The sequence below is a fragment of the Triturus cristatus genome, chromosome 3_1 (genome assembly GCF_964204655.1).
Source record: "Triturus cristatus chromosome 3_1, aTriCri1.1, whole genome shotgun sequence".
NCBI lineage: Eukaryota > Metazoa > Chordata > Amphibia > Caudata > Salamandridae > Triturus > Triturus cristatus.
The window spans coordinates 28,169,118-28,185,578 of NC_140583.1; positions in this window are offsets into that span (position 1 = coordinate 28,169,118).

The window sequence follows — 16,461 nt, forward strand, 5'->3', positions numbered from 1 at the left end:
GAAGTAGAGCGGCGAAGCGTGTAGGGGCACGACGGCTGCTGGAGCGGTTCTGTTCTGTTTCGTGTTCTAATTTCTTTTTTCTCCGTAGGTTGTGTGGGGGGTCCGGGAGCCAAGACGGTTACCTGGATTGTTGGACATTCATTTGTGCATTGGGCCTCCAAGTATTCCGACAGGCAGGTGTACGGTCGTAGCCTGGGCCTGCGAAGCAGCCATCACGAGGTACATTGTCGGGGCAAGAGTGGGATGCGCTGGGGTGAGCTATTGCCCTGGCTGACAAAGAACGTTTCGCAGAGGGGCTGTCCGGATTTGCTCGTCATCCATTTGGGGGAGAATGACCTGGTGAAACAATCAGGGGTGTCATTGCTTTATTTGATGCAAAGGGATTTGGAGGCTATGAAACGCAATCTGGCTGGGGCCTGCTTTGTATGGACTGAGTTCATCCCTCGTCGGATCTGGAGGGGGGCATTGAAGCCCGCAGTGGTGGAACGAGCCCGAAGGAAATTGAATAGGGCAATGCGGGTGTTTTGTGAGAACATTGGGATCAAAGTGCTGGCGCACACTGGACTGCGGCTCGAGGAGCCCCTGCTTTTTAGAGACGATGGAGTGCACCTTTCGCACATGAGCAATGCGTACTACATGATGGAGTTGAGGGATGTCATCAGTGGTTTATGGAATTAGTCTATCTGGTGTCGGAGAGAGTGAGGGCGAAAGGTGCAATGGAATGGGGTGGGGCAGGTAACCGCCCTCCGGGGGTTCCCTGGTTAGCGGATTTGGGAGGGGGGAGGAGTCCATGACGGGCATACTCACCCTTCCGTGGAGGGGGATACTGGTGAAAGGTGGGGGTGCGTCATACCAGTTTATGATGAATGGAGATGATGGAAGAGGGTGGAAGAGAAGTGAGGAAGCGAATGGGATAAGTGAGGAGGTTGCTGTGTGAAGTGGGATGGAGTAGTTGGAGTATGGGGAGAATGGAAGAATGAAAAGTTATGTTGTTGGGGATTGTTGGGGGGTTTGTGTGATGTTTGGTTATGGTTGTTCAACCCTGTCCTAATAAATGGCCTTTTACGCTAAATTACCTTGCGTGGAGTAATTATTGCGCGATTGCAGGAGCAAACTCATTCCATGATAGTGGCCAAAGCCCTGAAGTATACGGAAGAACTGTAAAACCGAGGGACAGTGCCACCCGGAGGCGTGAACACCTCACTGCACCCAGAGTATGTACATGGACGTGCAATTGGTGTAGTTGCTCCTTAGGTAGCTTTCGTTACCACGATTATGAACATCTTCCTCACCCCGCGAGAGGCAGATCCCACAAATACGTGTTGGTAAGCCTCCCAGTGTTGGCCTCTAAAAACAGCCACCCGTTCTGCACCCCGCACACCCAGATTGCAAGGCACATTCGAAGATCGACCGCCCGTGGTCCTGTCTGTGAGTGAGGGCAGGGAACTGCCTCTGACTCCGGGGATCTCTCTGCCTTGCCGGACTTTTGACAGAAGAGGGAGCAGAGGAGACTAGTGAACCCCCAGGATGACCCCGGGCCTGCCGGTCCGTGGTCTGTCCTCTAAGCACTGCATTGGCTGCAATGGGCAGATACGGAGATGAGCACAGCGAGGCTCCAGGGGCAACCCGGGCCCTCATGCTTGCTAAGGACACACTCCACTACCCGCTGTGAAGACATTCACGGGACCGCCTAAATTCCCGACCGGAGCACCAGCCCGGCCCCCTTACACGTTCTTCGCGGGGTCCCAACTCCCCCCTGGCTGCAGTTTATTTTGCACCAGGGAGGGCGACGCTGGTTTTGGGAGCTGTACCACTCCCCCCCCAGGCAGACCCATCCCCGGCAATGGCCGGGCGGTCGTCGCCAATACAGAGGCATAGATGGGGGGGGCTTACCGGAGGTAGACCTCCTGCCCGACGAAGACACACCAAAACAGCGAGACGGGCAGTGGTCAAGAGGCTGCACAGTGGGCGGGGGAAGGTATTTGTAACCTTGTCCTCCCCCAACCCACGGCCGGAAGTGACGCGGCTGATTGACCCCCTGGTCCCAAGACCAGGGAGCCTGGTATGCTTAAACCTGTACCTTCCTGTGGCACTAAGGCGGCAGCCCTGTTGGGAGGTCCCCTACATGGCCCCCCGGGCAGCCTGGCAGTATCAAAGTAAGCGGGCAGGACTCAGCCAGGCTCCATGCCAGGTATTCAGTTCTGATAATCGTATGGCTTATTGTTGCGCAGCATAGGAAAGAATGTATCCTGATATGCAGGTTATGCACAGGGGAATAGAAGAGGAACTCACTGTCCACAGGGTGATGTAGGCACCAGATGTCATATCATCTGCTGTCAGTCAACCATCCCTGAAAGTGCTGGGTCATGCCAGGTGTGTGAAGGAATGATCATGGCTGATGTCCAGAACACAATGAAAGACACCTCCCCAGGCAGAGGGAGTGTTGGGTCATGGAGGAGAGCCAGAGGGGGGCATCTAAGACTGAGGAGTGATCAGCATTCGGGGCATATAGAGCAAGTAAAGCAAGGGGCATGCCGACCAAGTGACCCTCCAGTGCAAGGCCCTCAGGTCCACCCTGTGCGCTCCCGCCTCGAACGCAAAAACAACAGTTAATGGACAGAATTTTCAACAATGTCAAACATTCACCCCAGTACAGAGATCTGGGCCTAAACACTCTTTTTGTTTTTTACTCCCCATGCCATTCCAGTTTGAACCCAGCCGTATGCAGATCAGTCTTGACCCTGTGCCCAATGGGAAAAGTCCAGCACGAACTACCAGTGGCACTGAGAGCAGGACCCCAGTGCGGTCCAGGTCGGTGCCCCCCTCACATAAGCTGATGTTGTCGTCTAGTACACCTGGCCCATTTTGCGTGGAGTTTCTGTAATTCTGTCACCGTCATGCATGTCTCCTGTATGAGTGGAGTCCTTTACAGGTAGGAGTGAAACGGTGCCTCTTGGTAGGGGTAACCATGTCCCTCACGTTCCATGTCAGTAGGGTGACCAGTCATCCCGGATTTGTCTGTACAGTCCCGGGTTTTTGGCGTATATCCGGTGTCCCAATAATTTTCTCCAAAGTAAATAAATGACCGTACTTTGAGATGGGGTCAGGGGTCAGGTCAGCCAGAAATGCTGCTCATAAACCAGACCCTCTCTTTTGATAATTCCTATAGCGCGTTTTTTTTCTCCAATAAGTGCCCCGCTCTATCAACTTCATTCTCAGAGGGCAGCTGCTGATCACATAGAATGCACCAGTTTTGTGCCACGTGCCATTTTTAAACAAGCATTGGCATAGCCAATAGGTCTTGCCTTTGGGACCTTATAAGTGTTTAGCCAGCAGCGGTCCGTGGAGGGAGGTCCATGGGGCGGAAAGGTGGGGCAGGGGAGGGGCAGGGTGGGGGTACTAAACACCGGAACATGGATAATTGGAGGTAAGTAAACAATGAAATAAATAAAACGAATTTCGTAGCGCGCCCTGCATCACAAAATGCGGTGCAGCACGCGCTACAAAATTTGTTTTATTTATTTAATTGTTTACTTACCTCCAATTATCCATATTCCGTGTTTAGTACCCCCACCATGCCCCTCCCCCGCCCCACCTATCCGCCCCACGGACCTCCCTCCACGGACTGCTGCTGTGTTTAGCCATGCAACAGTTGCATAACTAAATACTTATAAGGTCCCAAAAGCGAGACCTATTGGCTATGCAAAGCGGCCGTGCGGCTGCGTAAGTGAAAGTGATCGCGATCACGATCAAACATCAATGCGGCCGCTAAAGTGAAAGTAATCACGGTAAAGCGCGACACGCGCGACCGTGCACATGCACTGTAGCTCCAGGCTGGCCTGGTAGCACTTTTTGGAGCCCTCTCAAAATGTCTCGCCAGACCAGCGCATGCGCTGGGCCAGGCGAGACATAAAAAGCAATTTCAAAAGCATTCCTTTGTGACCTGCAAACCAAGTGTAGCAATAAAAAGAGCTGGAACATTCACAGCCCTAAACCTGTCATGACTTAGTCATTGCCATGTTTTTATGCCATAAATGGGCATTAATATGGGTCAGAACATGATGTAATGAAGGATGTAATGTCCTCTGTGATTTCCATAAAACTGCCTGCGTAATGTTGCAACAGGAGTATTACTGTCAGTGTAATGGTCTTATGTATGTAACATGGTCCCTAGCTTCTGTGTCACTTACTGTTACCGAGCAGTAATTTTGCACCAGTACCGTGCAGTTATGAGTCAAACCGCTGGGGGTGCTATCACATACACTTGCCATCTGCTCTGAGCAAGTGGTAAAGCCATGTGCGGGTCTGGGGGTGGTGAAGGGGAGGTCGGGGGAGTATGGGAGAGAAAAGGAAGCATTTTTCGAGCAGAGAAAAAGATTAGATTTGGCCCCTTTAGCTAAATTGTCTTCCATTTTTTAGCTGGTATTACCAAACAGAAACATCGGATTTGGGTTTCCCACAGCCAGGAAAACTGGTTGGGGAAAAAGCAAACAACTTCTAATCATGTGGCACCAAAAAAAAAAACATGGGATAATAACGTGGTACTCAGGGCCTCTGTGGCAGAGGCATTAAATATAGTCCTATTTCCATGTCGATGCAATGTATCGGTTTCTGGCATAGAAAATCAAGTCACCCTACATGTCAGCACATCATATTCTGTATGTAGGGGCGCAGCCCCTTCTGTAATACCAAAGCGTGGAACACATGCACAGCCGGAGCTATATTCAGGGGATGTTCCCTCATTTGCATGGGGAATGACCCCGAGCCACAGATGCTTGCGTAGCCCCTTCTGTAATACCGAAGCGCTGGAACACATGCACAGCCGGAGCTATATTCAGGGGATGTTCCCTCATTTGCATGGGGAATGACCCCGAGCCACAGATGCTTGCGCAGCCCCTTCTGTAATAACGATGCGCTGGAACACATGCACAGCCGGAGCTATATTCAGGGGATGTTCCCTCATTTGCATGGGGAATGGCCCCGAGCCACAGATGCTTGCGTAGCCCCTTCTGTAATACCGAAGCGCTGGAACACACGCACAGCCGGAGCTATATTCAGGGGATGTTCCCTCATTTGCATGGGGAATGGCCCCGAGCCACAGATGCTTGCCTGGCCCCTTCTGTAATACCGAAGCGCTGGAACACATGCACAGCCGGAGCTATATTCAGGGGATGTTCCCTCATTTGCATGGGGAATGGCCCCGAGCCACAGATGCTTGCGTAGCCCCTTCTGTAATACCGAAGCGCTGGAACACATGCACAGCCGGAGCTATATTCAGGGGATGTTCCCTCATTTGCATGGGGAATGACCCCGAGCCACAGATGCTTGCGCAGCCCCTTCTGTAATACCGAAGTGCTGGAACACATGCACAGCCGGAGCTATATTCAGGGGATGTTCCCTCATTTGCATGGGGAATGGCCCCGAGCCACAGATGCTGGCGCAGCCCCTTCTGTAACTGAAGCGCTGGAACACATGCACAGCCGGAGCTATATTCAGGGGATGTTCCCTCATTTGCATGAGGAATGGCCCCGAGCCACAGATGCTTGCGTAGCCCCTTCTGTAATACCGAAGCGCTGGAACACATGCCCAGCCGGAGGTATATTCAGGGGATGTTCCCTCATTTGCATGGGGAATGACCCCGAGCCACAGATGCTTGCCCGGCCCCTTCTGTAATACCGAAGCGCTGGAACACATGCACAGCCGGAGCTATATTCAGGGGATGTTCCCTCATTTGCATGGGGAATGGCCCCGAGCCACAGATGCTTGCATAGCCCCTTCTGTAATACCGAAGCGCTGGAACACATGCACAGCCGGAGCTATATTCAGGGGATGTTCCCTCATTTGCATGGGGAATGGCCCTGAGCCACAGATGCTTGCGCAGCCCCTTCTGTAATACCGAAGCGCTGGAAGACAGGCATAGCCGGAGCTATATTCAGGGTATGTTCCCTCATTTGCATGGGGAATGGCCCTGAGCCACAGATGCTTGCGCAGCCCTTTCTGTAATACCGAAGCGCTGGAACACATGCACAGCCGGAGCTATATTCAGGGGATGTTCCCTCATTTGCATGGGGAATGGCCCTGAACCACAGATGCTTGCCCAGCCCCTTCTGTAACTGAAGCGCTGGAACACATGCACAGCCGGAGCTATATTCAGGGGATGTTCCCTCATTTGCATGGGGAATGGCCCTGAGCCACAGATGCTTGCGCAGCCCCTTCTGTAATACCGAAGCGCTGGAACACATGCACAGCCGGAGCTATATTCAGGGGATGTTCCCTCATTTGCATGGGGAATGGCCCTGAGCCACAGATGCTTGCCCAGCCCCTTCTGTAACCGAAGCGCTGGAACACATGCACAGCCGGAGCTATATTCAGGGGATGTTCCCTCATTTGCATGGGGAATGGCCCCGAGCCACAGATGCTTGCGCAGCCCTTTCTGTAATACCGAAGCGCTGGAACACACGCACAGCCGGAGCTATATTCAGGGGATGTTCCCTCATTTGCATGGGGAATGGCCCTGAGCCACAGATGCTTGCGCAGCCCCTTCTGTAACCGAAGCGCTGGAACACATGCACAGCCGGAGCTATATTCAGGGGATGTTCCCTCATTTGCATGGTGAATGGCCCCGAGCCACAGATGCTTGCGCAGCCCTTTCTGTAATACCGAAGCGCTGGAACACATGCACAGCCGGAGCTATATTCAGGGGATGTTCCCTCATTTGCATGGGGAATGGCCCTGAGCCACAGATGCTTGCCCAGCCCCTTCTGTAACCGAAGCGCTGGAACACATGCACAGCCGGAGCTATATTCAGGGGATGTTCCCTCATTTGCATGGGGAATGACCCCGAGCCACAGATGCTTGCGTAGCCCCTTCTGTAATACCGAAGCGCTGGAACACACGCACAGCCGGAGCTATATTCAGGGGATGTTCCCTCATTTGCATGGGGAATGGCCCCGAGCCACAGATGCTTGCCCAGCCCCTTCTGTAACTGAAGCGCTGGAACACATGCACAGCCGGAGCTATATTCAGGGGATGTTCCCTCATTTGCATAGGGAATGGCCCCGAGCCACAGATGCTTGCGCAGCCCCTTCTGTAATACCGAAGCGCTGGAACACATGCACAGCCGGAGCTATATTCAGGGGATGTTCCCTCATTTGCATGGGGAATGACCCCGAGCCACAGATGCTTGCCCGGCCCCTTCTGTAATACCGAAGCGCTGGAACACATGCACAGCCGGAGCTATATTCAGGGGATGTTCCCTCATTTGCATGGGGAATGACCCCGAGCCACAGATGCTTGCGCAGCCCCTTCTGTAATACCGAAGCGCTGGAACACATGCACAGCCGGAGCTATATTCAGGGGATGTTCCCTCATCTGCATGGGGAATGGCCCTGAGCCACAGATGCTTGCGCAGCCCCTTCTGTAATACCGAAGCGCTGGAACACATGCACAGCCGGAGCTATATTCAGGGGATGTTCCCTCATTTGCATGGGGAATGACCCCGAGCCACAGATGCTTGCCCGGCCCCTTCTGTAATACCGAAGCGCTGGAACACATGCACAGCCGGAGCTATATTCAGGGGATGTTCCCTCATTTGCATGGGGAATGACCCCGAGCCACAGATGCTTGCGCAGCCCCTTCTGTAATACCGAAGCGCTGGAACACATGCACAGCCGGAGCTATATTCAGGGGATGTTCCCTCATTTGCATGGGGAATGGCCCCACGCAAGCAGGAGAAACGTTTCACCTCTGAGCCCATCCATGGTCTGGGGGCAGGTGCAGAGGCAAACATATACAACACGTGGGAAACAAAAGCGCTCATCCAGACTAACGGAATACTCCAGCCGTGGTTGAGGTTTGTACCAGTTCAAACTGGATGGTCCTTAAAGTGCATTTGCTTCTTTCGGGTCAGGTCGTTATGATGGCTTGTAAAGCGCACTCTCACCTCGATCTCATCCTGGAGCCGGGCGGAGTGAGTTTAGCCAACCCTAGGGCTCAATGCAGTTACTCGAAAAGCCAGGCCTTCATCTTCTTGTGGAGTTCAAGAAATGAAGTGGAGGCTGGGACGCGTCACGGCACATCATTGCATGCTTTAGGAGCGAGGTGGGAGAAGCCTCGACCGCCGGAAAGGGTTTTCCATATGGGTGGCTTGCGACTCTTGCGAGCTGAGGTGTCTGGAGGGCTGGTCAAAGCAGGTGATATTGTTGAGGTATGCTGGGCCAGAGTGACTCAAAGGTTTGGGAGAGGAGTTTGAAATGTCCTCGTTTGGGTGTGGGTACCCAGTGTAGGGACTTGAGGTGAGGTGAGATGTGTGACCATCGGGGGAAGTTGGAATGATTCTGGCTGCTGAGTTCCGGATGTTTTGCAGCCTTCCCATGAGATGTGTGTTTATCCCAGCAGAGAGGGTGTTCTCGGAGTCTAGGTTGCTGGGGGCAGGAGTGTGTAATGTGTAATGTAACCGGAGTTCATGTAAAGCAATTCAATACCTTTAGGTCGAGTTGGCACACCTTAAAAATCACAGAAAACTGCACAAAGAGGTAAAAAACTAAGTATTACCATAAATAAGAGTAAAATAGATTGTACCAAGTGAAAACATGAAACCTGGATAGATGGCAGCTCCCCCCTTAAATGGAATGGTGTGATCTTGGGCTCTATTTTATTTCAGCAAAACTTGTTTTTTTTTCATATTTGTGTATGAAAGTTCAGTCAAATCCATGAATCAGGAAAGGAACTTTCCAAACACCTTTGGGTTTGATCTCACAGACTGACCTTGCTCTATAAACCTCGGGGCCACATACAGGCTCCAGAGACCCTGCCTCGCCTGTAGGTCCCCTGATGGCGCTGTCACCAGAGGCGGGGATGACTCAAAGCTCACATTTAAAAACTGTCCCTTTTAATAAGCACTTCTTAGTGCAGCGCTATATTGTGACACATTAATGTCAAAGCTTCCGTGTGTCGAAGATATACATTATTTTGAGGAGCTTCCTATTTTACAGGATGTGTGTTGCATGTTTTACATGGCACACATGTTCAGGGCTCGGCTCTTGCATGAACTCTGAGAGCCGAGCCAGAGCCTAGGCTCAGCTCTGGGGCTCTCACTGTTAATTTGTTAGCTCGCCCACCTCCTCCCCTAAACCACACCGCACAATTTCGGTTTTAAAGACAGTGAAGAATCGTGACTACTTTCCAAGGTTATGATGGAGAAAGCACTTTATAGGTGGCTCTTCTTCCGTGACTGGGTGGGCCACAGCCAGTCATACTTGGGTGGTCCTGGCCCACCCGGCCCCCTGCTAGAACCAGGCCGGGGGCAAAGGGTGATCAAGTGCCTCCCTCAAAGTGCCAGGAGCTGTTCCGGTTTGTTTGCAGCGTCCTTGGTAATCTTTGCTCCATTTCAGTAAAACATCTTGTTTTGTCAAAACATGCAGATTACGCAGCAGGGGCTGAATTATGAAGGGAGTGGGGGGCGTGGGGGGGGGGGGGGATGGATTTCCATACAGATGTGAAATCTACCCCTGCTGGGGAATTACACTAGTTCATCGATCACGTGCCCGAAAGCACCAGAAGGGGCTGCGTTTCAGCATCTCATTAGCAAGAATGGAATTGCTTGAGAATATTGCCCCGCTGGGGGCAGAAGTTCTATTATTTACCCCACTGGAGGGTCGTTTGTAAATGATATTTAGGAGATGATGTTTCTGTCAGACAGTATTTTGATGGGATGTTTTGGCACCGAACAAGGAGAGGGAAGAAGGTAAAGACACGTAGTAAAGAGAAAGGTGCGGTATAACGAGCTGCAGCCACTAGGCACACATGCAATAAATATATATTGACTAATGTAATATGGACTCGGGCACCCGTGGGACACACTGAGCGGTGTAATATAGACTCAGGCACTTGTAGGACACACTGAGCGGTGTAATATAGACTCAGGCACTTGTAGGACACACTGAGCGGTGTAATATAGACCCGAGCACACTTGGGACACACTGAGCGGTGTAATATAGACTCAGGCACTGTGGGACACACTGAGGGGTGTAATATAGACTCAGGCACTGTGGGACACACTGAGCAGTGTAATATAGACTCAGGCACTGTGGGACACACTGAGGGGTGTAATATAGACTCAGGCACTGTGGGACACACTGAGGGGTGTAATATAGACTCAGGCACTGTGGGACACACTGAGCAGTGTAATATAGACCCGAGCACACTTGGGACACACTGAGCGGTGTAATATAGACTCGGGCACAATTGGGACACACTGAGGGGCGTAATATAGACTTGGGGACAAATGAGACAGACTGAGGGGTGTAATATAGACCTGAGCACAATTGTGACACACTGAGCAGTGTAATATAGACCCGAGCACACTTGGGACACACTGAGCGGTGTAAAATAGACTCAGGCACGTGTGGGGCACACTGAGCAGGGTAATATAGATCCGAGCACACTTGGGACTCACTGAGCGGTGTAATATAGACCCGAGCACACTTGGGACACACTGAGCGGTGTAAAATAGACTCAGGCACGTGTGGGGCACACTGAGCAGGGTAATATAGATCCGAGCACACTTGGGACTCACTGAGCGGTGTAATATAGACTCGCGCACAATTGGGACACACTGAGGGGCGTAATATAGACTCGGGGACAAATGAGACAAACTGAGGGGTGTAATGTAGACCTGAGCACAATTGTGACACACTGAGGGGTGTAATATAGACCCGAGCACACTTGGGACTCACTGAGCGGTGTAATATAGACTCAGGCACGTGTGGGACACACTGAACAGTGTAATATAGACCCGAGCACACTTGGGACACACTGAGCGGTGTAATATAGACTCGCGCACAATTGGGACACACTGAGGGGCGTAATATAGACTCGGGGACAAATGAGACAAACTGAGGGGTGTAATGTAGACCTGAGCACAATTGTGACACACTGAGGGGTGTAATATAGACCTGAGCACAAATGAGACAAACTGAGGGGTGTAATATAGACCTGAGCACACTTGGGACACACTGAGCAGTGTGATATAGACTCGGGCACAATTGGGACAAACTGAGTGGTGTAATATAGACTAGGGCACAAATGAGACACACTGAGGGGTGTAATATAGACCTGAACACAATTGTGACACACTGAGGGGTGTAATATAGACTCAGGCACAATTAGGACACACTGAGGGGTGTAATATAGACTCGGGCACCAATGAGACACACTGAGGGGTGTAATATAGACCTGAGCACAATTGTGACACACTGAGGGGTGTAATATAGACCCAGGACGTGTGGGACACACTGAGCAGTGTAATATCGACTCAGGTACGTGTGGAACACACTGAGTGGTGTAATATTGACTCAGGCACAAATGGGACACTCTGAGCAGTGTACAATTGACTCGAGCACACTTGGGAGACAGTGAGCGGTGTAATATAGACTCGGACACGTGTGAGACACACTGAGCAGTGTAATATAGACCAGAGTACACTTGGGACACACTGAGAGGTGTGATATATAGACCCGAGCACACTTGGGGCACACTGAGCGGTGTAATATAGACTTCGGGCACAATTGGGACACACTGAGGGGTGTAATATAGACTCGGGCACAAATGAGACACAGAGGGGTGTCATATAGACTCGGGCACAAATGAGACACACTGAGGGGTGTAATATAGACCTGAGCACAATTGTGACACACTGAGGGGTGTAATATAGACCCAGGACGTGTGGGACACACTGAGCAGTGTAATATCGATCAGGTACATGTGGGACACACTGAGTGGTGTAATATTGACTCGGGCACGCGTGAGACACACTGAGCAGTGTAATATAGACCAGAGTACACTTGGGACACACTGAGCGGTGTGATATATAGACCCGAGCACACTTGGGGCTCACTGAGCGATGTAATGTAGACTCTGGCGCAAATGGGACGCTCTGAGCTGTGTAATATAGACTCGGGCACACTTGGGAGATGCTCAGGTACGCGTGAGACACACTGAGCGGTGTAATGTTGACTCGAGCCTGTGCAGGGCACACTGCGCAGTGTAATACATATTCAGGCACGCGTGGCACACCCTGAGCAGTATATTATAGACTTGGGCACACTTGAGACACACTGAGGGATGTAATATAGACCGAGCACAATTGTGACACACTGAGGGGTGTAATATAAACTCAGGCACAATTGGGACACACTGAGTGCTATAATATAGACTCGGGACGTGTGGGACACACTGAGCAGTGTAATATCGACCCAGGTACATGTGGGACACACTGAGTGGTGTAATATTGACTCGGGCACAAATGGGATACTCTGAGCAGTGTACAATTGACTCGAGCACACTTGGGAGACAGTGAGTGGTGTAATATAGACTCGGGCACGCGTGAGACACACTGAGCAGTGTAATATCGACTCAAGTACGTGGGGGACACAATGAGCAGTGTAATATAGACCCGAGCACACTTGGGACACACTGAGTGGTGTAATATAAACTCGCGCACAATTGGGACACACTGAGAGGCGTAATATGGACTCGGGGACAAATGAGACAAACTGAGGGGTGTAATATAGACCTGAGCACAATTGTGACACACTGAGGGGTGTAATATAGACCCGAGCACAAATGAGACAAACTGAGGGGTGTAATATAGACCTGAGCACACTTGGGACACACTGAGCAGTGTGATATAGACTCGGGCACAATTGGGACAAACTGAGTGGTGTAATATAGACTAGGGCACAAATGAGACACACTGAGGGGTGTAATATAGACCTGAACACAATTGTGACACACTGAGGGGTGTAATATAGACTCAGGCACAATTAGGACACACTGAGGGGTGTAATATAGACTCGGGCACAAATGAGACACACTGAGGGGTGTAATATAGACCTGAGCACAATTGTGACACACTGAGGGGTGTAATATAGACCCAGGACGTGTGGGACACACTGAGCAGTGTAATATCGACTCAGGTACGTGTGGGACACACTGAGTGGTGTAATATAGACCCAGGACACGTGGGACACACTGAGCAGTGTTATATCGACCCAGGTACATGTGGGACACACTGAGTGGTGTAATATTGACTCGGGCACAAATGGGATACTCTGAGCAGTGTACAATTGACTCGAGCACACTTGGGAGACAGTGAGTGGTGTAATATAGACTCGGGCACGCGTGAGACACACTGAGCAGTGTAATATCGACTCAAGTACGTGGGGGACACAATGAGCAGTGTAATATAGACTCGGGCACACTTGGGACACACTGAGCGGTGTAATATAGACCCAAGCATAATTGGAACACACTGAGGGGTGTAATATAGACTCGGGCACACTTGTGACTGATGCAGCACGGAGGACAAGATTTACATATTCTCCTTATGTCACAGATTCTTAATCACAGCAGCTCATTCATACATTCATTCATTGGTGGGGTCCATAACACCAACACACACACATCATTCAATAAAACTCACTCGAATCTGTACACAGGAGAAAAGCGCTGGACATGTGGGTACCTTATTACCTATCAGGATTAATTTGCTTTACATTATATACACATTATCCATATACATCTTCAGAAGCCTGACCTTAACATCAAGGCACTCCACCACTTGGTCGATGCACCAATTAGTTGGACTGGTTGATGGCGAATTAAAACCCACTAAAACACAATGAAAGCCCAGGAAACATTTGATATTGTCTGTAATGAATTAAAGAACCACAAACTCATTTCTTATTATTTCAATTATTGTTTTTCTACTAATAATACTTTTCTTTTCGTTTGCATTTATTAACTACAGTTCATAATCTCAAATCTTTAGTTTTATTAAAGAGAAATCAACCATTTCGTAAATAGACATGAATTTAGAAAAACTCAGTTAATTAATTACCAATTGACAAACGACGATGGCTTCTGATCAAACAGAGAGTTATCCGCATTCTCAGGTACAACTCCCAGGACAGGCAGTCTGACCCACACCGAGGGATCAAACCATCAGGCAAATTATATGATACACCGCAAATCTCTTTTCCCAAACGCCAACAAGCCCAATGCAAACCAACGCCACGAACGAGCGGGAACAAAACCAACCTAACACACCAACCCAATGACAGAGGAGGGCCCATTTTTATACCCTTTTCCCCCTTACTTCATACAAAATATGGCGACATTTAGGGGCAGAGAAAATGTTCTGATTGGACAGTTGGGGGTTATCTGTAGGTTATTGAAAGCTTCCCAGTGCAAAACTGGTTCTTCATGATGACTTGGCATAGGAAGGCACAAATTTTTACGTTTCGTTTTGGCTTCCAGGCAGGAGCAGCGAATGTAACACTTCAAGGTAAAAAAGTCCTCTGGTTCGGGTACGCGTGAGACACACTGAGCGGTTGTTGGAAAGTGGGTTATTGGTAGGGGCAAATGTAGGTCTGCCACTGGCAAAAAGGCCACTAACACATGATAGGACCCAGCATAGGTCTTAGAAAATTATTCCTATGCTCAACCCTTGGTAACGTGGCTGCGAGCAGACAGGCTTAACTTCAAAGACAGGTATATAAAGCACTTAAAAACACAATTTCAGTAAATAATTAAGACACAACACAAAATAAAAATCCAACACCAATTTATAAAAATAGGTAATATTTTTATCTTTTAAATGACACCAAAACGAAAAAAATCCACTGTAGGGAACCAGAGATATGAATTTTTAAAGATTAGTCACTTTCTAGGGCTTAGAAACCAACAGTGCCCCTTTTCGTCATTTCGTTTTCTCTGACAGGGACGCACCTTTAGAAACGGTTCTGGAGAATATCTCACCACTGTGTAGCCTTCTCCAGCAGGCTAGGTCCAGTTAGAACTCCTTCCTGAAGTTCTGCTTGCGGGTCCCAAAGTATCCAACACACAGTCCAAGGTTCTGGAATCTCCAAGAGGGTCCTTGAAAGTGTGAAACTTCAATTCCGCAATCCACTTGAACAAAACCCTTTCAAATCCACCGGTTCTCCAGGCTGGGGATTCTTTGTGGGGATGTCCAGGTGAGCTCTGTTAACCTGTAGCTTGCAGGGAGTCTACTTCTTAGTCCTTTTGTAGCAAGGTAATCCACAGGGCTGCAGTGTTCAGATGGTGCAGTTTTCAGAGGTCAGGCCTTAGAAGTCTTTGCACAGCAGAACTTCGCAGCAGGGCACGTCTTGCTTCAGTAAGTTTCAAGCAGCAGATCTGGAGGGCTCTGCCCCACTCAGATACTTAGTCAAAATTCTCTGGGTCAAGCCACAGGCCACCTCTGACCAATGAAAGCAGGGTAACTGCTCATAGTGATGACCACATCCTGCAGAGTGTGGCATTTTGTTGTCCCAGAGTGCATCATTCTTCCAAATCCATAATGGCTGATTTTCCAGCAAGGAGGTAAGAGCTGGCTAAACACACCCTCTGGGATGGCTTATTTCCATGGACTCTACCCCTACCATCTGCACATACCTTCCTTAAGCTTAGCCCTGACTCCTGGTCAAGAGTGTCAGAGTTAAACTGAGACCCAGGCCTCCCCTCTGCCTTTGAAGAGCATAGTTTACGACTCCACCTCCTGGCCTGGCATACCTATAGACCAGCACACTGCCCTCCCAGCAGAGTGGCCCTTTATCACCTCTTCAAAGCAGCCTGGCAAATCCACTTAACTCTGACCAATCAGGGCAGACCACTGGAAGGCTGAATTTGGACTACAAACAAGAAAGTCTTATAACTTCTTGTATATACACTTTAGGAGAAATTCAACAATATAATATTGTTGGATTTACTACTACCATTCTGGGAAGTCTTTTAATGGTCCGGCTAGTCCTCTCCTATCAATATTTATTAATCATTAACTTCCTACCATGTTAACCTATGGGCCAAGGGGTTTGCAATGGGGGAAATGACTTGGGCCAGTCTTCTAGCACCAGGGCTTATAAAAACATATTTTATAAGTATTTCCCTAGTTTCTACAGGACCCCCCATTCCCTGTGCAACTAGGGGAGACTTTAGGGGTTCTGAATCTGTAGAAATATTGCAGATTCTCCTTTTACTGTGTTTCTAGCATCAAAGTCGAATTTGACCAATAATTTACTGTTTCAAAGCAGTCCTGGCACCCAGTGCTGTTTTTAAACTGACCTCAGGCTTCAGCACTGCACACATGCTAGTGCAGAAAAGGCTGCTGGCCTCTAAACTGCCATACCCCAGGGTACTGGGGACTTCTAGGTAGTTTCAATCCCCTGCCCTATTAGATACTAGGGGCTTAAGGGGTAGGTCATGCCAATTACAGGGGTACCCCACCATACCATAGTGTACCCTAGTATATGTTGGGTGTCTTAACTGTATTCTAATGTGTTCCTTTCAGCTTGGCTCTGGGCCTGGTTAGGCAGAGCCCAGTGTCAGTCAGAGTCAGTTACCACCAGTTCCAGTCAGCAAAAAGTTGGGGGTGGGCACAGGATG